The 22,420-nt window shown below is 45.8% G+C and overlaps 1 pseudogene; it reads right to left on the reverse strand.

Annotated features, from left to right (window-relative positions):
* LOC124034456 overlaps positions 1-22,420 on the reverse strand; it is a 57,972-nt pseudogene that overhangs the window by 27,495 nt on the left and 8,057 nt on the right.

The following is a 22,420-nucleotide window of genomic DNA, read 5'->3' on the forward strand; positions in this document are numbered from 1 at the left end:
GTTTCAACCTGTCTGCCTCTCTGCTGTGTAGTGGTTTCAACCTGTCTACCTCTCTGCTGTGTAGGGGTTTCAACCTGTCTACCTCTCTGTTGTGTAGGGGTTTCAACCTGTCTACCTCTCTGCTGTGTAGTGGTTTCAACCTGTCTGCCTCTCTGCTGTGTAGTGGTTTCAACCTGTCTGCCTCTCTGCTGTGTAGTGGTTTCAACCTGTCTGCCTCTCTGCTGTGTAGTGGTTTCAACCTGTCTGCCTCTCTGCTGTGTAGTGGTTTCAACCTGTCTGCCTCTCTGCTGTGTAGGGGTTTCAACCTGTCTGCCTCTCTGCTGTGTAGGGGTTTCAACCTGTCTGCCTCTCTGCTGTGTAGGGGTTTCAACCTGTCTGCCTCTCTGCTCATGGCCCTCCAGCTACTTGGACCCTATCGGGCTGATTTCTACCGGCCTCCCCTCAATCCCTGTCAGCCCTGGCCCATGAGTGGGTTTCTGATCTCTGAGGTCGAGGAAATCCCATTTCTAGTTCTTGACTAACCAAGCATAACGAAGCCCATGAAGAATAAAGCCAATTTCTATATTGATCTAATGTGTGTTTCTGAAAGCATCCCTCAGTGGTCTGAGCTTAGTTACCTAGTGAGCATTCGTCAACATCCTGGTCACAAGCGGCGCCAATGTAGCCAAGGGGACAGGTGCAGATGGCCTTGCCATTGACAGGGTTGGTGTCACAGTTAGAGCCTTTCTGACAGGGGTTACTAATACAGGCGTCATCCAGGTGACACAACAGACCTGGCACAGCACAAATAAAACAGGAGATGTTGATAGGCGTAACAGTTATTTACTTCGTTAAACTTATTTATTTAGTTATTGTTTTTCAACCTTGTAATAACTAGCTATAGTAAATACAGTGAAAATATATGTGCTGCTGGCACTGTAAAAGTAAAGGATACCAATTTAGTATCACTGTTGTAAACACACGAGATTCAGCATAAAATGGTGGAAGATATACAAGTATAAAAAGCTCAGGGTCAGAACAATTAAAAAACAAGGAGAAATGCAGAAGACCAAAGTGCTTTGGCTGACCTGTGCGACCATGGGGACACTCGCAGAAGAAGGACGCCACACGGTCGTGGCAGATGGCACCCTGATAGCAGGCGGCATTGGCACAGTCGTCAATATTCTCTCCACAGTCATCGCCCGTCCACCCGTTGACACAGACACACTGGTAGGCACTGTAGATGTTGTGGCACGTTCCACCGTTCTGACACGCGTTGGGCATCAGTTGGCACTCGTCAACGTCCTCTGTACAGAACTGGCCTATAGGGGAGAACATGGAGGAAATGCACTTGTCAACAGCGCACCGTGCACCCAAATGGGTCAACGAGAGCCAATGACAGCCAATGAATAATAATGAAAAGAAAGGGGACTTCCACTGTGGAGTTCAGAGTAGGGTCAAAGTTATCCCATAAAGACTGATGCAGGGTGATACAGTATATGTTTGTAATCACCTCATGATCTAGGTTAGGATTGGGGGTTAGTAATCTGATCCTAGATCTGTATTCATGAGCAACTTCTACCAGGAGTGTAGAGAAGAGTGGGTGGGTGAGGGGTACTGGGTGAGGGGTACTGTATGGTTACCTGTGAATTCTGGTTTGCATTGGCAGTTATAGGTGTTAACCCCGTCCACGCAGGTTCCTCCATTGTGACACTCGTGTCCTGGACAGTCGTCAATGTTAGTGTCACAGTTCTGACCCGAGAAACCTGGAGAGGACAGGACATCATGTTAAAACACATATTAAACACATATTACACATATTAAACACATATTACACACATATTAAACACATATTACACACATATTACACACATATTACACATAAAACACATATTAAACACATATTAAACACATATTACACACATATTACACACATATTACACATATTAAACACATATTAAACACATATTACACATATTAAACACATATTACACACATATTACACACATATTACACACATATTACACACATATTACACATATTAAACACATATTAAACACATATTACACATATTAAACACATATTACACACATATTACACACATATTACACACATATTACACACATATTACACATATTAAACACATATTACACATATTAAACACATATTACACACATATTACACATATTAAACACATATTAAACACATATTACACATATTAAACACATATTACACATATTAAACACATATTAAACACATATTACACATATTAAACACATATTACACACATATTACACACATATTACACACATACTAAACACATATTACACACATATTACACACATATTACACACATATTACACATATTACACACATATTAAACACATATTACACACTGTTGTTTGTCATCTCAACAGAAGTGATCATGTTTGATTTGCATGAATAAAGAGGGAATATCAAGGAAGCCTATTGGATATCTAAATATTTTTGTCTCTTTGGATCATTCTCTTTGCTTTTCCTAGTTTAAAAAATGCCTGGTTGGTTTCTTTCAAAACAAGGGAAGTGAAACTCTTCTACAGTTAATGTGGTCAACGGCCTCCTTCTTCAGAGGGTAATGAATGGCAGCGGTGGCAACCCTCCTTGAGTTGGTGGCAGTCAGAAAAACAGCCAGCCACACCACAGCTACCCTTCCTGCCCTGGCATTACACAACACAACACCACACTATTGTTTGCCTCCCTGACTGCAGAAGAAAAAGACAGGGACATTTAATAGGCAATACTGCCAATTTTGTGGAAGTAGAATCTGAGCACCATTGGATTGTTGACAATGAGAGTCTTGATTCATAATATAAATTATTTTTCTTTGGTACTGAAGTTACTGTGAGAACCATCCAAAATAGTGTGTAAGGCACAAAGACAGTGGTATGGCGCTTGCTAGGAGCTCAGTGGAGGTCTGTCTATCCCAGCCTGGCTTTAGAGCAGGGCGGAAGTGGTGACGTGATGGGTGGGGAGCAGGGAGAGGGGAGAGAAGATGACCTGGTAACCTGATAGGACTAGCAGGCTCTACTTTGCTGTGAGCATGTTGTCTCTCCGCCATTTCCTCACAATAAGGCCCAATGCTTTCCTGTTCACACACACACACACACACACACACACACACACACACACACACACACACACACACACACACACACACACACACACACACACACACACACACACACACACACACACACACACACACACACACACACACACACACACACACACACACACGCACACAGCACTGTGGAGCCACTACAAACAGCTCTCACACACACAGCACTATGGAGCCACTGCACACAGTTTCTTCCTCCTGCACTCACATCATGACCAGCCACTAGACAACAGAGAACAGTATTGCTAGTTTAATTCACAGTGGTTTTGGATGGTTGATTGAGTCAAGATGGCTTGAAGTGGGTAGACTCGCGGAGAAAACACTTAGCTGCCCCTAAGTGGAAACGGATTCCACAAGTTGAAAGTTCATACAGGATCACATCCTAACTTTATATAATCTCACATAACTGAAACTTTTTCATAGTTGAATAGACTGATTGTAAATGGTTTGGGATACAAGCGCCTGCTAAATGACTAAAACGTCATGTAAATGTAGGCTTCTGCTCATAGTGGATCAGACGGGACCACATTAAACAGAGCAGTACCTGGCACACAGGAGCATTCGTAGGTGGTGTCTCCCTTCTGGACACAGGTGGCCCCGTTGTGGCAGGGGGAGGGGTTGCACGGTAGGTAGCGGGTATCACAGTGCTTGCCTGTGTACTCCTGGGGACACTGGCAGCGGTAGGTGCCCACCTCGTTCACACACACCCCTCCGTTCTGGCAGGGCAAGGGGCTCTGGGCACATTCATTGACATCCTGCTTGCAGGTCTGACCGTAGAAGAAGGGGGTGCAGGAACAGATGTAGTGGGACTCGAAGGGGGTGCAATGCCCGCCGTTGGCACAGGGGTTAGAGGCACAGGGGTCTGCCTGCTGGCACTGCTTACCTGGAGGAGACAGACACTCATCTTGTAAATAAAGGATGAAACATTTCATAAATTGACGAGTGTAACTTTATTTACATTAGGGCTCTCACAATACAATATTATGACGATACTTAGGTGCCGATACAATATGTATTGCGATTCTCATAATTTTATATGTATTGCGATTTGATACTGTGGTTTTATTGCGATTTGATGTTCCAAACACATTGCTCACCATATATCTGCTACAGACAGGCAAGAGCCATGAGAAAACAAGTTTTGATCAGTTATGGAAATAAACAAATTTGCTCCCTATTTCAAAAGAAGATGAAGAACCAGCTACAAAGGACAACTACTGGAGTTTTGGTGCAGGTACAGCCAACTAGCACAAAAATTATATTGCAATATTGTCAAAACGATTCGATGCAATTTATCGTCAAAAATAATATCCCGAGATTGAACTGTATCGATTTTTTCGCTCATCACTCATTTAATGTACAGGCATGGCCAAAAGTTTTGAGAATGACACAAATATTAATTTCCACAAAGTTTGCTGCTTCAGTGTCATTAGATCATTTTGTCATATGTTACTATGGAAACCTGAAGCATCATTACAGTGTCAAAGGCTTTTTTATTGACAATTACATGAAGTTGATGCAAAGAATCAAACAAACAAAAAATCAAGACCTCTGCAATCCGCCCTGGCATGCTGTCAATTAACTTCTGATCCACATCCTGACTGATGGCAGCCCATTCTTGCATAATCAATGCTTGGAGTTTGTCAGAATTTGTGGGTTTTTGTTTGTCCACCCGCCTCTTGAGGATTGACCACAAGTTCTCAATGGCATTAAGGTCTGGGGAGTTTCCTGGCCATGGACCCAAAATATCAATGTTTTGTTCCCCGAGCCACTTAGTTATCACTTTTGCCTTACGGCAAGGTGATCCATTATGCTGGAAAAGGCATTGTTCATCACCAAACTGGTCCTGGATGGTTGGGAGAAGTTGCTCTCGGAGGATGTGTTGATACCATTCTTTATTCATGGCTGTATTCTTATGCAAAATTGTGAGTGAGCCCACTCCCTTGGCTGAGATGCTTTACTGTTGGCATAACACAGGACTGATGGTAGCGCTCACCTTGTCTTCTCCGGACAAGCTTTTTTCCAGATGCCCCAAACAATCGGAAAGGGGATTCATCAGAGAAAATGACTTTACCCCCGTCCTCAGCAGTCCAATCCCTGTACCTTTTGCAGAATATCAGTCTGTCCCTGATGTTTTTCCTGGAGAGAATTGGCTTCTTTGCTGCCCTCCTTGACACCAGGCCATTCTACCAAAGTCTTCTCCTCACTGTGCATGCAGATGCACTCACACCTGCCTGCTGCCATTCCTGAGCAAGCTCTATACTGGTGGTGCCTCGATCCCGCAGCTGAATCAACTTTAGGAGACGGTCCTGGCACTTGCTGAACTTTCTTGAGCGCCCTGAAGCCTTCTTCACAACAATTGAATCGCTCTCCTTGAAGTTCTTGATGATCCGATAAATGGTTGATTTAGGTGCAAACTTATTGGCAGCAATATCCTTGCATGTGAAGCTTTTTTGTGCAAAGCAATGATGACGGCACATGTTTCCTTGCAGGTAACCATGATTGACAGAGGAGAACAATGATTCCAAGCACCACCCTCCTTTTGAAGCTTCCAGTCTGTTATTGTTCTCGTCTGTTATTGTCCTCGTCAACAATCACACGTGTTAACGAGAGAATCACTGACATGATGTCAGCTGGTCCTTTTGTGGCAGGGCTGAAATGCAGTGGAAATGTTTTTGGGGGATTCAGTTCATTTGCATGGCAAATAGGGACATTGCAATTAATTGCAATTCATCTGATCACTCTCCATAACATTCTGGAGTATATGCAAATTGCCATCATACAAACTGAGGCAGCAGACTTTGTGAAAATGTATATTTGTGTCATTCTCAAAACTTTTGGCCACGACTGTACATACATAGCTACTTGTATTTTAAGGAAAATAATGCCATATGGTTAGTTGTAACCAGTTTAAATTTTTCAATGAACAGAAGACCAGTTAGTAATGCTATTTGTCACTACTAGAGTATGCAGTTTTTCCCTCCGGTATTCTGGCTACAGTGTGAGTAGTAAATATGACAGTGTTCACCTGACCAGCCAGGGGGACATCTACACTTGTACTCTCTGAGGTTGACCAGATCGCAGGTGCCACCATTCCGGCAGGGAGAGCTGAGACAAGCGTTGTCGATTGGCGTCAGACACAGGCGGTCCGTGAAGCCCGGTTGGCAGGAACACGCGGAGTCCACTGAGTTCCCACGGGGTACCGTGTGACACGAGCCACCATTTTTACACGGAGAGGAGATGCAAGGGTCCCGGTGCTGACACTTGCTCCCTACGAATCCATCCCGACACCTGGAGAGAGAGAGAGAGAGAGAGAGAGAGAGAGAGAGAGAGGAGAGAGAGAGAGAGAGAGAGAGAGAGAGAGAGAGAGAGAGAGAGAGAGAGAGAGAGAGAGGGGGGGAGGGGGCAGGATGTGTCAGCATTAATGGTTTAGCGAAAGTTGTATTCAACAGGTGAGGACTGACAACAACAAAACACTTTTTTTTTTTTTCAAGTTAACACGAGTCAAGCATGTGTGGCTATTGCAATGCCACCTGTCTTTATCTGTTTTAGTAGATATAAGATGTGGGAAAGCAGGAATGGTGAAAGCAAAATACCTAGTTGGCTTCCACTTTACTGCTTTCACCTGTTTTCAGAGGTCAGTACAAACAAGGACAGGAAGCCACTTTAGGCAATTGATATTTCCCTACTGTGTGCTCATCAATATACATCTCCAGCAGCCTGGGAAACAGCCTCAGCCTGAAACTAACTAAGTAAGTAAGTAAAGAACTAGTCCCTGCTCACTGTGAAAGACACCCAGAGGGCTCAGACAGGAGGATGCTGTCTCTCTTTCTGTCCTGACCACTGTTTTAACAACACGGCAACATAGCCATGAGAACTATGCAGAAAAACCGCACATTTGCCTTTTCACTATCGTCCTCTCAGACAATTAGTTAGGCCATAAACCACAGCAACTCCAGGACATGGGGGGCAGGGGGTGGGACTGCAAACGGTTCCGAGAGTGGAGAGGGGGAGAGAGAGAGAGAGCGAGGCAGAGAGGAGGAGGTGCGGGAGGGAGAAAGAGAGAGAGAGAGAGAGAGAGAGAGAGAGAGAGAGAGAGAGAGAGAGAGAGAGAGAGAGAGAGAGAGAGAGAGAGAGAGAGAGAGAGAGAGAGAGAGAGAGAGAAAGAGGAAGAAAGGGAGAGTGAGTGGGGGCTGTCAGGTCAGTGGGGATGGATTCACACATTTACTATTACAATGAGATGGCTTGGAGAGTCCCCAGAGGCTAAGCAAAGTACACTCTCATCCAAGGGCCAAACAGTGTGCACACACACACACACACGTGCGCACTGCACATACACACACACCCACCCACACACTCACACAGGTGTCCAGAGAGGTTAGTGGGGTCAGTGAGGTGATCAGGGAGGTTACCAACTGTTCAACAGATCAGTCATGTCAGAGTCAGCTGAAAGAGGTAACCCACCACCTTCAGTTTGGAACCTCACTGCTTCAACATGCTCCTATTGTCATCCAGAGGGTTTCTGTACTGCTTCCCAAAGGGCTGAAGGGTGGGGGTTGGTCATTATGGATAGACTAACTCCATTCATCAATAGTACACAATAACATTGAGCTGGACACTGACAATAATGGTAATCCAGTCTCATTTTTTGACGTAAAAAGTTGTCCACCATGGCGCCAATCAACAGCTCTTAGCAAGAAATATGCTCCACTCCACTCCTTTGTTTCAGTGCTCTAAGGACAAGGCAGTGTCTATACCATTCTTTAAACTCAGAGTTAACATCATGGATACTTAAAAGCAGTGTGCCCCCACCTCAACTCTCTCTCTCTCTTTCTCTGACACAAGGGACACAGAGCGAACACTGTAAACTCTATCATGAACCTCACAGACACTTTTGATATCAGTCATTCTCCTAGCGAAGCTTTCGCTAATTCCTTGTCAATTCCCCCAAGGCAAAACATGAAAACAATACCAAACATTCCCAAACAAGCTAAGTCCTTCCTATTGGAGGTTGTTGCATTTTTGTTTTATAGTTGCAACTAGGATTGCATTTAATTAAATATATAATACCTGTTGATTACAGCTACTGTGTGTCACTGATTACATTACATTGTTACGCCTCAGCAACATTTTAATATAGTTAAAAGTTCTCACTCCAAAATACCATGATAGAGTTGTCTATTACTATTAGCCCTGGGGGGCTGGCTAAATCACATCCCCAAACATTCCCAGGGGGCCGTTGGATGTGTGAGCGAGAAGACTGAGGGCCTGGGGCCAAGCAGAGGCCCCTGTGGGGACAGACATGTGTTTAGACAGGGTTTCTCTCTCACAGGATTAGGGTGACCAGGGAAAGAAAACATCACATGCTAGGCTGGGCGCTAGCTACACAAACATTAAGGATCTGATGGCACGTCACTCTGCTATAATAATGCTAGGCTGGCCGCTAGCTACACAAACATTAAGGATCCGATGGCATGTCACTCTGCTATAATAATGCTAGGCTGGGTGCTAGCTACACAAACATTAAGGATCCGATGGCATGTCATTCTGCTATAATAATGCTAGGCTGGGTGCTAGCTACACAAACATTAAGGATCCGATGGCATGTCACTCTGCTATAATAATGCTAGGCTGGGTGCTAGCTACACAAACATTAAGGATCCGATGGCATGTCACTCTGCTATAATAATGCTAGGCTGGGTGCTAGCTACACAAACATTAAGGACCCGATGGCATGTCACTCTGCTATAATAATGCTAGGCTGGGTGCTAGCTACACAAACATTAAGGATCCGATGGCATGTCACTCTGCTATAATAATGCTAGGCTGGGTGCTAGCTACACAAACATTAAGGATCCGATGGCATGTCACTCTGCTATAATAATGCTAGGCTGGGTGCTAGCTACACAAACATTAAGGATCCGATGGCATGTCACTCTGCTATAATAATGCTAGGCTGGCCGCTAGCTACACAAACATTAAAGATCCGATGGCATGTCACTCTGCTATAATAATGCTAGGCTGGCCGCTAGCTACACAAACATTAAGGATCCGATGGCATGTCACTCTGCTATAATAATGCTAGGCTGGGTGCTAGCTACACAAACATTAAGGATCCGATGGCATGTCACTCTGCTATAATAATGCTAGGCTGGCCGCTAGCTACACAAACATTAAGGATCCGATGGCATGTCACTCTGCTATAATAATGCTAGGCTGAGCAACCTTTCCAGACACTGGGATGAACCATGGAATCACCCCTCTTTGGTTACAATGAGCATGTTTGTTAGGATGTTTTTTTCTCCAGAGATAGAAAAGGCCATCTACCAAAGTCCCATCATTGCCATATGCTATGTTAGGACTATTCTAAATCACTCATCTAAACATGGTCCCGTTTATTTTGCTGTGGAGAGAAAAATTAATCCTCAGTTCATCCTTATTCTCTATAGTTTTTATTCTGCTTCACATAATTTGCTATCTTTTTTAAATTATGACAGAGATGTATAAGAATGCAGAAGCATTCCGCCAGGCAGCAATGCAATGCAATTCTGAAATAGTGGGAGTCTATAAGGCAACCTGTGTCACGATCGTAGTCAAGGAAATGACCGGAACAAGGTGCAGCTTCGTAAGCGTACATTCTTTTATTTTAAATGATGCCAACAAAAACAATAAACAACAAAACAAACGTGAAGCTCTGTAAGGCTATACATGCCACAAACAAAGACAACAATTTGTAAGTCGCTCTGGATAAGAGCGTCTGCTAAATGACTTAAATGTAAATGTAAATGTAACAACCCACAAATGAGAAAAGGAAAAAAGGCTACCTAAGTATGATTCCCAATCAGAGACAACGATAGACAGCTGTCCCTGATTGAGAATCATACCCGGCCAAAAACAAAGAACAAGAAAGCATAGACTTTCCCACCCGAGTCATAGCCTGACCAAACAAACATAGAGAATAAAAGGATCTCTACGGTCAGGGCGTGACAACCCAGGTCTCCCATAAAGGGGGACAGAGCAGACACAGTGGGTGCCTGGTTCTGGGGTTGTGAGGCTGGGCATGCGTTGCTCTCTGGGCCATCGTTCCCAAAAGGCTGCAGTCAAGGAGCAGGTGCGCATGTTAATGAGGAGACGGCAGCTGCTGCCTAACCACCGCTCACTCACCCCTCCCTCCCTCCACCCCCCTGTTTCTGCGCCCTCTGTGCCCATCTTCTTCCCTCCGTACCACCATCCCCCGTCCCCAGGAGAATAGCTAGAGCCTGGGCTGCGGGTGTCTGAATGCCCCCCTACTCCCCAGCCCTGGAGGGGGATAGGATGAGAGGCCCCATTGTTTCTCCTCCCCATTCAGACCTGACCACAGGCAGGCCAGGAGCCTCCAAGTTGAGAGTGTGCATTGAGCTGTTAAACCTTCTCCTTTCTGTTCCTTCTTCCCTCCGTCCTGCTCTCCTTTCTATCTGGCTCATTCCTGCTCTCTCACACTCACTTTTTCTGGTCCTTCATTCGGCCTTCTTTTCATTTCCTCTCACTCACACCTCCTTCATGAATCATCTCTCTCTCTCTCTCTCTCTCTCTCTCTCTCTCTCTCTCTCTCTCACTCACTCACTCTCACTCACTCTCACTCACTCTCACTCACTCATAGGGTTGTCTGATTTTGTAAGCCACCATATTAGGATTTATGAGTCTCTCTCAACTGGGTCTTTGCTCCAAACTCCTCAAAGTCTGAGTCTGTTTGTTACTTTTCAATGGTCAACCATGTTGGGGGGGTGAAAGAGGATCCTGGAAGTGGAATTTTAAAAACAAACCCGAAACACACTTGAAAGACACAGAGAGACAAACAAAAGCTGTCTGAAAGAAAGGAAATTGGAACTGGTTTTGGAGGGGGGACTGAGGAGGTTGCTGGTTGGAAGGAATGTTGGTGTTTACTATAAAAAAGCTTTCCCCTGTCTCCTGAACCTCTTGACTGCAGTCCTCAATCGAGGCTTCTGGCAACCTCACTTTACAGGGCTCCACAAAACCTCACACCCGGTTTGAAACGGGGCCCAGACCTGCGCGTCCACACAAACATAGCAACGTCTCTCACATGCAAGCATACACACACACACACACACAGAGGCCTAGAGAGCTGCCGTTTCTTACAACACAGCCCCCTGTCTCACACTGGGGCTTCAAAGACAAATACATAAAGCACCCTCTCCCCTGCCTCGGTCCACGTGACCCCGCTGCTCAAACACACAGAAGCATTGGCATTTGCACAGAGTCAACCTCAACACGCGCTATCCATGAATGCTAAAAGTTCTCTCTTTAACTTGGCGAGAAGTCGACAAATACGCTGTCAGCACACAATACGTTTTACAGGACACACACGGCTAACCGTCTTAATGCCTCACACAGACTATAAAAGGGCAAAACAAAAGACACTCAACTAACTCTTTTATGGAGTCTTTAGTTTGCACCACTCAGAACAAACAGTGAAAGGCAGCTGCTGCTGCTGCTACAACAGACTCCTGGCTGTGTCATCTAGAGCTCACTAATCTCGACAGCGGGTAAACTTTCTGCTCGAAAGTTAAATAAAGAAGAGCTGAAAAGAGGAGAGGAATCAGAAGCTGTTCAAATATCAGGTGTGCGGCGTGCCTGAGTGATGTTGCATAACAGGAGAACAGGAGGATCTCTAGTCAGGCTGATGCTGTTGTTGTTGTCCTTTCACTGTTGTGCCTCCCTCCCTCTGTGCCCCAGTAGCCTCCATTGTCCTGCTGGGATTTATTATCTTCCTGGCCACCAGTAGCCCGTGGCAACAGATCTCTGTCTCTCTGTGCGTGTGTGTGTGTGTGTCATTGATGCAGTGTGCATCAGGCGGCTCAGGATCAGCCCAGGCCGGCAGCAGATGTTGTCATGACACCTGACCTCGGGAGCAGACACCACTCTGGGGGTTTCCCCACTGTTGGGCCAATCTGCCATCTGTCACACTCTGAAGTCGCTATGCAGAAAGGCACTGCGGCTTTGAAGACAGACAGGCGTACACATGCACACACAGGCGTACAAACACACACACACACACACACACAGAGGCGTACAGGCTCCAGTCTCCCACTTGCCTGCTGTTGTGGCCTACCCCTGGACCTATCAGGGCTGTGCTTTGTTTCAATAGATCCTATGACAGCCATGAAGCACCTCTATGTTACCCATTCTATAGTATCGTACTGTAGTTTCTCTAGAGGGGAAAACAGACCAAGCAGACGAACGGTAATTAGCAGCGAGTGGCTGTCCTATCGCATCTGAACCCCGAACATCAGTCGTCACTTTCTAATAATTTCCCGACAATTCTACATGTTGAATGCTTGAATCGCCCCCAACAGGTGATGTACTGTGCAAGGGGGATGTTTTGGTTGGTCAGTCGGTGGTGTAAGAGAAAAGGAACACTTAACTGTTCTAATTGAATTTCATAACAACACCACATCAGATTTTAACACAGTGTACTGAGTAAGTGATAAACTGTTCCATTTTGGGCCTCGAACTTATCAAGTGATTTTTTTAACAAAATGTCTCTCCTTTATATGCCTCCACTTCTTTCTCTTTATGGCACTAAACTGCCTTCAGCCTGGAGTCAAACTGTGCCAGGAACACTCTATTCCCCTGCATCACTTCTCTCCACTCTCTTTTCCAGGCTGTTTGGTGTCTGTGCCTCTGCTAAAGTATCCTTTCGTCTTCACTGATCTGTTTAAAAGCACTCCCTGGGGCCTGCTTTTGTACTGTGCCTCAGCCTCTCTCTCTAATCGTGCACATGAGAGCTGACCTTCCCAGCCCAAATCTGTTAGTGTTTATTAGAGGCCTGTTTATTTGGCCGCTGCCACAGGGATACAACATAGAGCAGAGGCAGAAGGGGGACAGAGGAGGCAGGAGGACAACGGATGGTGAATGCACCAATTTGTAAGTCGCTCTGGATAAGAGCGTCTGCAAAATGACTTAAATGTAAATGTAAACAAGGGAGGCAATAGGAGGACAGGGGAGACGAGGAGGATGAGGAAAGGTAGGCAGGAGGATTACAGGGGAGGCAGGAGGAAAAGGCAGGAGGAAAACAGGGGAGATAGGATTTGGGGAGGCAGGATGAGGACAGTGGAGGCAGGAGGAAGACAAGGGAGACCGGAGGTGGACAGAGGAGGCAGGAAGAAGACATGGGAGGCAGGAGGAGGACAGGGGAGGCAAAGGGGAGGACAGAGGAGGCAAGAGAAGGACAGTAGAGCAGGAGGATATTGGGGAGGCAGGAGGAAGAGTGGAGGCAGAATGAGGACTGTGGAGGCAATAGGAGAACAAGGGAGGCAGGAGGTGGACAGTGGAGGCAGGAGAAGAACAGGGGAAGCAGGAGGTCAGAGGGAAGCAGGAGGAGGTCGGGGGAGGCAGGAGAAGGTCAGGGGAGGCAGGCCTCTGGGACTTCTGACTCATAGCTACCTTCTCCTAGTGACTGGTAGTGCTCACAAGCCAAAAGTGGTCCCTGAAAATTGCATACTACGTTATAAGTGTGCTGATATGTGCACCATGTCATTGCCCTCTCTCTCTCGCATTGCTGTGGGTGCATCATGTGTATCTTGCCAGCTGTCACCCATATGGCAAGGGGCTGAAACTCATTGGTTGAACTCGAATCGCTAGGGGGCTGGCCCAGTTCGGGGGAAACATTTGGGAATGGCGTAGCACAGCTTCCAGAAAAACAATTGCTTTCAAACTAGGGATTTCATGGCTAATTAGGGGTAAGACAGTACTTCTGCTCATAGATTATGCATGTATGAAATACACATTGATACATCCAGTCCAAAGTGGGAGGTTTAAAAAATACTTAGTAGTCGACAAAGTTCCACAGCATGTCTTTAAGTGCTTAAAGGTGGCTGAAGGTGTGTGACATGGAAGCAGACCATGAGGTAGTTACTGTACAGAGCACACTGAGCTAAGTGCTGTGTTTGGTTGAGTACTACCTGAGAAAATGAAGTAATTCTAATGTATTTTGTGAAGTTTAGGTGATTTAAAAAAAAACAGATGCCCTCGTTAGTTTAAACATGATTTCAGAATGTTTGTTGCTGTTTTTAAAAGTTTAAAGGTCCTCATCACTCCATCCAGAAGAAAGCCATTAGTTTATGTTTTATGTTGTCTTTGTGGAAAGTATCCTGTGTGAGTATTGTGTGTGAAAGATCATAGAACACCTGCCACTGTAAGGCACACATCTTCTGTTTAGAGTTGAATGGCAAAACCACAAGTAATCATGGTTACTATGGAGCGTGCTGCCTTGTGGGTAATGTAAGTCCCTTTCAGTTGTTCTGTTATGATCCAGACAGTTGGTCGGTCGGGTTCAAATACACCAATTGAGGAAATGTTCCTCTAAAATGTTCTATCCTGCCCCGCTACACATGCTCAACTGAGTGGCTGTCACTCATATTAGCCGGTGATCAAAGTTTGTGATTTTTCTTGGCATGTGTCACCCCTCCGGTACAAATATCTCTAATCCCCAACATCAAGTGACTACAATCAGTCAGAACAGAATAGAACAGTTAGAGGCTCAGCTCAGCCTCTCTTTCTCTCCACTGAGGTATGTGCTAAAGGAAAGCTGACTCCGCCCCCGGCGGCCCATGAAAGCACAGGGTAAAACCATTCGAATTAAATCACTTTTTGACAGCACCCTTTTTGATTTCACCGAAACCTTCCATGCATACAGTATTTGCCCAGTGTAGAAGTGGTCAGAAAGTCACTTTTTGGACCTGAATGCCAAAACATTCAAGAGATAAAAGGTGCTCAAAGTTGTCCCATTTTGCATACCCCACCATACCATGAGATATCCATGTCTTCATCACTGGAAAAGATCAACAGTTGAGATTGATACTTTAAAGCGTAGAAACAGGGTTTTCAAACTATTTTATCATTTCAGGTGGGAAAAAAAGACTTTTTTTTCAAGAAATAAACAAATCTTTTCCAGTGATGGTACGGTGGGTTATGCACAATAGGTCAACTTTGAGCACCTTTATCTCCTGAATGTTTTGGCATTCAGGTCTAAAAAGTCCCTTACTGACCAATTCTATGGAACGTGTTGTTTAAATCAAAAGGGATGCTGTCAAAAAGTGATTCAAAATGGATTTACCCCACAGGACCCTGTGTGATGATATGATCACATGCAATACAGCACCTTTTCTTTCCCCAGTCCTTTCCTATTTTCTGAATGAAAGGATGGGTGGGGGGGGGGGACTAAGAGTCAGGGACTCATCTGCCCCATAGCAAACAGAGGATGTATTGAAGCATTCCTGGCCGGAGACAAGGGTCGCTTTCATTCATGATGTACTGTGGTCAGTCACCACCACACATGCCAGGGAATTAATTGGCCTGCTTCTTATTTAACTTCAGTCAGAGAGAGTTTTAACACACATGTAGCTAGGCAATCTAGTTAGCTATTCTGAAGGGAATTCAATAAAGCCTGGACAGAAACTTGAGATTGATTATCTGAGGTTATATCAGTTCCAGGTCTTTGAATACAGTGCCTGCAGAATAGAATCTGTCATAGAAGCCTCTGCCTCAGGCGCTAACTGGGCTATTTCTGTCTGTCTGAAGGAAGGGTTACTGGCTGTTACTGAAGAATAATTGTTTCACCAGCCAGGCTCATAGGCAGCGCTCCAATTACTGAAGCCTCAATTTAGCTGACATGCTCACAAGCTGGAGACGCTGCTGTGACATATTGGAGTGGCCGGAGGGAGACAGGCTGTTACTGCAGATAACTTATCTCATCAGGCAAAGTAGTGCACTACATAGAAAATACGGTTCATGGGTCCTGGTCAAAAGGAGTGCAATACATAGGAAATAGGGTCTATGGGTCCTGGTCAAAAGGAGTGCACTGCATAGGGATTAGGGGTCATTTTGGACACAACTAGAGTGATTAGGTCTATCTACAGTACAGGACAGGTTGGTGAGTGACAGGCAGCCAGCCATATTGCCCAATATGCCCCAGCCCAGTTTCATCCATACCACATCACCTCCAAATCTTACCTTTCCAGTGAGGGACTAAGCCCTCGTTTGAAGTACAAGAGGTCACGTGAATCACTGCATCAATGGCCTGTCAAAAAAACTAAGTTGTTTTGAGCAGTCTCTTCTGTTTGCCTGCCGACTGACTGAGGTATGTGAACTCTGGGCATGGCAGCCCTCTCCGGACCATCGATCGCTCATCTCTCTGTCTGAGGCTCGGAGGCTAAGCCCATTGATTCTAGCCATCCCAGATAGGGTTTCATATTTTCCAGGTATTTTACAAATGTTCCATCCCGAGAATAAGTCACTTTTCTCCCAGGTAACACAGAATTTCTCGCCCAAACCAGAAGTGTCATTCTAACGCATAAATATTTCTGGATTTGATTAGAGCTTTGATCGACATGAAAATTCAGACCTGATGAGCCATACATTAAAGACATTTTATGAGACAAACTTAAAAAAGCCCAAATGATTGTGTTGTTATCCAATACATAGTCTCTGATATATAGACTAGCGCACATTATGCATAACAGAAAAACTTAAAAGCCCAAAGATGCAGCTATGCTCTCCTGGGTAAATAAATCAAACATGCTCCAGTAAGCTAATATTTTTGAGTGTGGACTGTATTACCACCGTACTGTATTATACTGTAGCATATGGGATGGAATTACGTACCTCGTTCAAACCATGCAGCTGGGAGAGAACATGTGATCCTAATGCAGGACACGCAGCCTACAAAGTTACAATTATTTGTTATATACAGTTGAAGTCGGAAATGTCCATTGCTCGTGTTTCTTGGCCCAAGCAAGTCTCTTCTTCTCACTGGTGTCCTTTAGTAGTGGTTTCTTTGCAGCAATTCAACTACGAATAAAAGAATAAGAGCACCTCCTCCCAGCTACCCACTGCACTGAGGATAGGAAACACTGTCACCACCGATAAAGCCACAATAATTGAGAATTTCAATAAGCATTTTTATACGGCTGGCCATGCTTTCCACCTGGCCACCCCTACCCTAATCAGCAGCCCTGCACCCCCCAAAGCAACTTGCCCAAGCCTCCCCTTTCTCCTTCAAATCCAGATAGCTGATGTTCAGAAAGAGCTGTAAAACCTTGATCCCTACAAATCAACAGATCTGGACCCTATCTTCCTAAAATTATCAGCCGAAATTGTTGCAGCCCCTATTACTAGCCTGTTCAACCTCTCTTCCGTATCGTCTGAGATCCCCAAAGATTGGAAAACTGCCGCCGTCATCCCCCTTTTCAAAGGGGGAGACACTCTAGACCCAAACTACTACAATCCAATATCTATCCTACCCTGCCTTTCTAAGGTCTTCGAAAGTCAAGTTAACAAACAGATCACCGACCATTTTGTATCCCACCGTACCTTCCCGCTATGCAATCTGGTTTCAGAGCTGGTCATGGGTGCACCTCAGCCACGCTCAAGGTCCTAAACAATATCATAACCTCCATCGATAAGAGAAAATACCGTGCAGCTCTATTCATAAACCTAGCCAAGGCTTACGACTCTGTCAATCACCACATTCCTATCAGAAGACTCAACAGCCTTGGTTTCTCAAATGACTGCCTCGCCTGGTTCCCCACCTACTTCTCAGACAGAGTTCAGTGTGTCAAATCGGAGGACCTGTTGTCCGGACCTCTGGTAGTCTCTATGGGGGTATACATCAATGATGTCGCTCTTGCTGCTGGTGATTCTCTGATCCACCTCTATGCAGACGACACAATTCTGTATACTTCTGGCCTTTCTTTGGACACTGTGTTAACTAACCTCCAGACGAGCTTCAATGTCATACAACTCTCCTTCCGTGGCCTCCAACTGCTCTTGAATGCAAGTAAAACTAAATGCATGCTCTTCAACCAATCGTTATCAGCACCTGCCCGCCCATCCAGCATCACTACTCTGGACGGTTCTGACTTAGGTATTTGTAGATGTCCACATATTCTATGTGTCTGGTTAGACTGTAAACTCTCCTTCCAGTCTCATATTAAGCATCTCCGACTACCCTACCGATACTTGACTTCGGCGATGTCATTTACAAAATAGCCTCCAATACCCTACTCAGCAAATTGGATGCAGTCTATCATAGTGCCATCCGTTTTGTCTCCAAAGCCCCATATACTACCCACCACTGCGACCTGTATGCTCTCGTTGGCTGGCCCTCGCTACATATTCGTCACCAAACCCACTAGCTCCAGGTCATCTATAAGTCTCTGCTAGGTCAAGCCCCACCTTATCTCAGCTCACTGGTCACCATAACAGCACGCGCTCCAGCAGGTATATTTCACTGGTCATCCCCAAAGCGAATTCCTCCTTTGGCCCGCCTCTCCTTCCAGTTCTCTGCTGACAATGACTGGAACAAATTGCAAAAATCACTGAAGCTGGAGACTTATATCTCCCTCACTAACTTTAAGCACCAGCTGTCAGAGCAGCTCACAGATCACTGCATCTGTACATAGCCCATCCAACTACCTCATCCCCATACTGTATTTATTTAGTTTTGCTCCTTTGCACCCCAGTATCCCTACTAGCACATTCATCTTCTGCACATCTATCACTCCACTGCTAAATTGTAATTATTTTGCCACCATGGGCCTATTTATTGCCTTTACCTCCCTTAACTTACCTCATTTGCACACACTGTATATTAACTTTTTTTCTATTGTGTTATTGACTGTATGTTTGTTTATCCCATGTGTAACTCTGTGTTGTTGTTTGTGTCGCACTGCTTTGCTTTATCTTGGCCAGGTCGCAGTTGTAAATGATAACTTGTTCTCAACTAGCCTACCTGGTTAAATACAGGTGAAATAATTAAATAAAAAATTAAATGAAGGCCTGATTCACAAAGTCTCCTCTGAACAGTTGATGATGAAATGTGTCTGTTACTTGAACTCAGTGAAACATTTATTTGTGTCATGCCCTGACCTTAGATAGCCTTTTTATTTCTCTATTTGGTTAGGTCGGGGTGTCATTTGGGTGGGCATTCTAGTTTTTCTATTTCTTTGTTGGCCGGGTATGGTTCCCAATCAGAAGCAACTGTCTATCGTTGTCTCTGATTGGGGATCATACTTAGGCAACCTTTTTCCACCTTTAGTTTGTGGGATCTTGTTTGTGTGTGTCATGTTTTGTCATTTATTATCTTGTCTTGTCCCTGTGCTTCCCATTCTATTCGTTTCCCTCTGCTGGTCTTATTAGGTTCTTTCCCTCTTTCTATCCCTCTCTCTCCCCCTCCCTCTCTCACTCTCTCGCTCTCTCTTCTCTCTATCGTTCCGTTCCTGCTCCCAGCTGTTCCTATTCCCCTAATCAATCATTTAGTCTTCCCACACCTGTTCCCGATCCTTTCCCCTGATTAGAGTCCCTATTTCTTCCTTTGTGTTCCGTTCCTGTCCTGTCGGTTCCTTGTCTAGAATTCACCGTGCTGTGTTTGTGTATCGCCCTGTCGTGTCGTGTTTTCCTCAGATGCTGCGTGGTGAGCAGGTGTCTGAGTCTGTCTGGTTCAAGTGCCTTCCCGAGGCAACCTGCTGTTCACCTGCTGTTCAAGATCGAGTCTCCAGTTTGTCCTCGTCATTTCGAGTGAAAGTTGTGTTTTTTTGTTTGTAATTACTTTACTGGATTAAAGACTCTGTTTTCGCCAAGTCGCTTTTGGGTCCTCTTTCACCTGCATGACTGAAGGAACCGACCAAGGAATGGACCCAGCGACTTCAGACGCTCGTTACACTGCCGTCGAGATCCAAGGAGCCATGCTCGGCAGACACGAGCAGGAATTGTCTGCTGCTCGCCATGCCGTGGAGAACCTGGCCGCTCAGGTTTCCGACCTCTCTGGACAGTTCCAGAGTCTACGTCTCGTGCCACCTGTTACTTCCTGGCCTGCCGAGCCTCCAGAACCTAGGGTTAATAACCCACCTTGCTACTCCGGGCAGCCCACTGAGTGCCGCTCCTTTCTCACGCAGTGTGAGATTGTGTTCTCTCTCCAACCCAACACATACTCTAGAGAGAGAGCTCGGGTTGCTTACGTCATTTCACTCCTTACTGGCCGGGCTCGAGAATGGGGCACAGCTATCTGGGAGGCAAGGGCTGATTGCTCTAACAAGTTCCAGAACTTTAAAGAGGAGATGATTCGGGTTTTTGACCGTTCAGTTTTTGGTAGGGAGGCTTCTAGGGCCCTGGCTTCCTTATGCCAAGGTGAACGGTCCATAACGGATTATTCTATTGAGTTTCGCACTCTTGCTGCCTCTAGTGAGTGGAACGAGCCGGCGCTGCTCGCTCGTTTTCTGGAGGGACTCCACGCAGTGGTTAAGGATGAGATTCTCTCCCGGGAGGTTCCTTCAGATGTGGACTCTTTGATTGCTCTCGCCATCCGCATAGAACGACGGGTAGATCTTCGTCACCGGGCTCGTGGAAGAGAGCTCGCATCAACGGTGTTTCCCTGCTCCGCATCGCAACCATCTCCTCCTCTGGCTCAGAGTCTGAGCCCATGCAGCTGGGAGGGATTCGCATCTCGACTAAGGAGAGGGAACGGAGGATCACCAACCGCCTGTGCCTCTATTGCGGAGTTGCTGGACATTTTGTTAATTCATGTCCAGTAAAAGCCAGAGCTCATCTGTAAGCGGAGGGCTACAGGTGAGCGCAACTACTCAAGTCTCTCCATCAAAATCCTGTACTACTTTGTCGGTCCATCTACGCTGGACCGGTTCGGGTGCTACATGTAGTGCCTTGATAGACTCTGGGGCTGAGGGTTGTTTCATGGACGAAGCATGGGTTCGGAAACATGACATTCCTTTCAGAGAGTTAGAGAAGCCTACGCCCATGTTCGCCTTAGATGGTAGTCATCTTCCCAGTATCAGATTTGAGACACTACCTTTAACCCTCACAGTATCTGGTAACCACAGTGAGACTATTTCTTTTTTGATTTTTCGTTCTCCGTTTACACCTGTTGTTTTGGGTCATCCCTGGCTAGTATGTCATAATCCTTCTATTAATTGGTCTAGTAATTCTATCCTATCCTGGAACGTTTCTTGTCATGTGAAGTGTTTAATGTCTGCCATCCCTCCCGTTTCTTCTGTCCCTACTTCTCAGGAGGAACCTGGCGATTTGACAGGAGTGCCGGAGGAATATCATGATCTGCGCACGGTCTTCAGTCGGTCCCGAGCCAACTCCCTTCCTCCTCACCGGTCGTATGATTGTAGTATTGATCTCCTTCCGGGGACCACTCCTCCTCGGGGTAGACTATACTCTCTGTCGGCTCCCGAACGTAAGGCTCTCGAGGATTATTTGTCTGTGTCTCTTGACGCCGGTACCATAGTGCCTTCTTCCTCTCCGGCCGGGGCGGGGTTCTTTTTTGTTAAGAAGAAGGACGGTACTCTGCGCCCCTGCGTGGATTATCGAGGGCTGAATGACATAACGGTTAAGAATCGTTATCCGCTTCCCCTTATGTCATCAGCCTTCGAGATTCTGCAGGGAGCCAGGTGCTTTACTAAGTTGGACCTTCGTAACGCTTACCATCTCGTGCGCATCAGAGAGGGGGACGAGTGGAAAACGGCGTTTAACACTCCGTTAGGGCATTTTGAGTACCGGGTTCTGCCGTTTGGTCTCGCCAATGCGCCAGCTGTTTTTCAGGCATTAGTTAATGATGTTCTGAGAGACATGCTGAACATCTTTGTTTTTGTCTATCTTGACGATATCCTGATTTTTTCTCCGTCACTCGAGATTCATGTTCAGCACGTTCGACGTGTTCTACAGCGCCTTTTAGAGAATTGTCTCTACGTAAAGTCTGAGAAGTGCTCTTTTCATGTCTCCTCCGTTACTTTTCTCGGTTCCGTTATTTCCGCTGAAGGCATTCAGATGGATTCCGCTAAGGTCCAAGCTGTCAGTGATTGGCCCGTTCCAAGGTCACGTGTCGAGTTGCAGCGCTTTTTAGGTTTCGCTAATTTCTATCGGCGTTTCATTCGTAATTTCGGTCAAGTTGCTGCCCCTCTCACAGCTCTTACTTCTGTCAAGACGTGTTTTAAGTGGTCCGGTTCCGCCCAGGGAGCTTTTGATCTTCTAAAAGAACGTTTTACGTCCGCTCCTATCCTCGTTACTCCTGACGTCACTAGACAATTCATTGTCGAGGTTGACGCTTCAGAGGTAGGCGTGGGAGCCATTCTATCCCAGCGCTTCCAGTCTGACGATAAGGTTCATCCTTGCGCTTATTTTTCTCATCGCCTGTCGCCATCTGAGCGCAACTATGATGTGGGTAACCGTGAGCTGCTCGCCATCCGCTTAGCCCTAGGCGAATGGCGA

The sequence above is a fragment of the Oncorhynchus gorbuscha genome, linkage group LG04 (assembly GCF_021184085.1).
Source record: "Oncorhynchus gorbuscha isolate QuinsamMale2020 ecotype Even-year linkage group LG04, OgorEven_v1.0, whole genome shotgun sequence".
NCBI classification, from domain to species: Eukaryota; Metazoa; Chordata; class Actinopteri; order Salmoniformes; family Salmonidae; genus Oncorhynchus; species Oncorhynchus gorbuscha.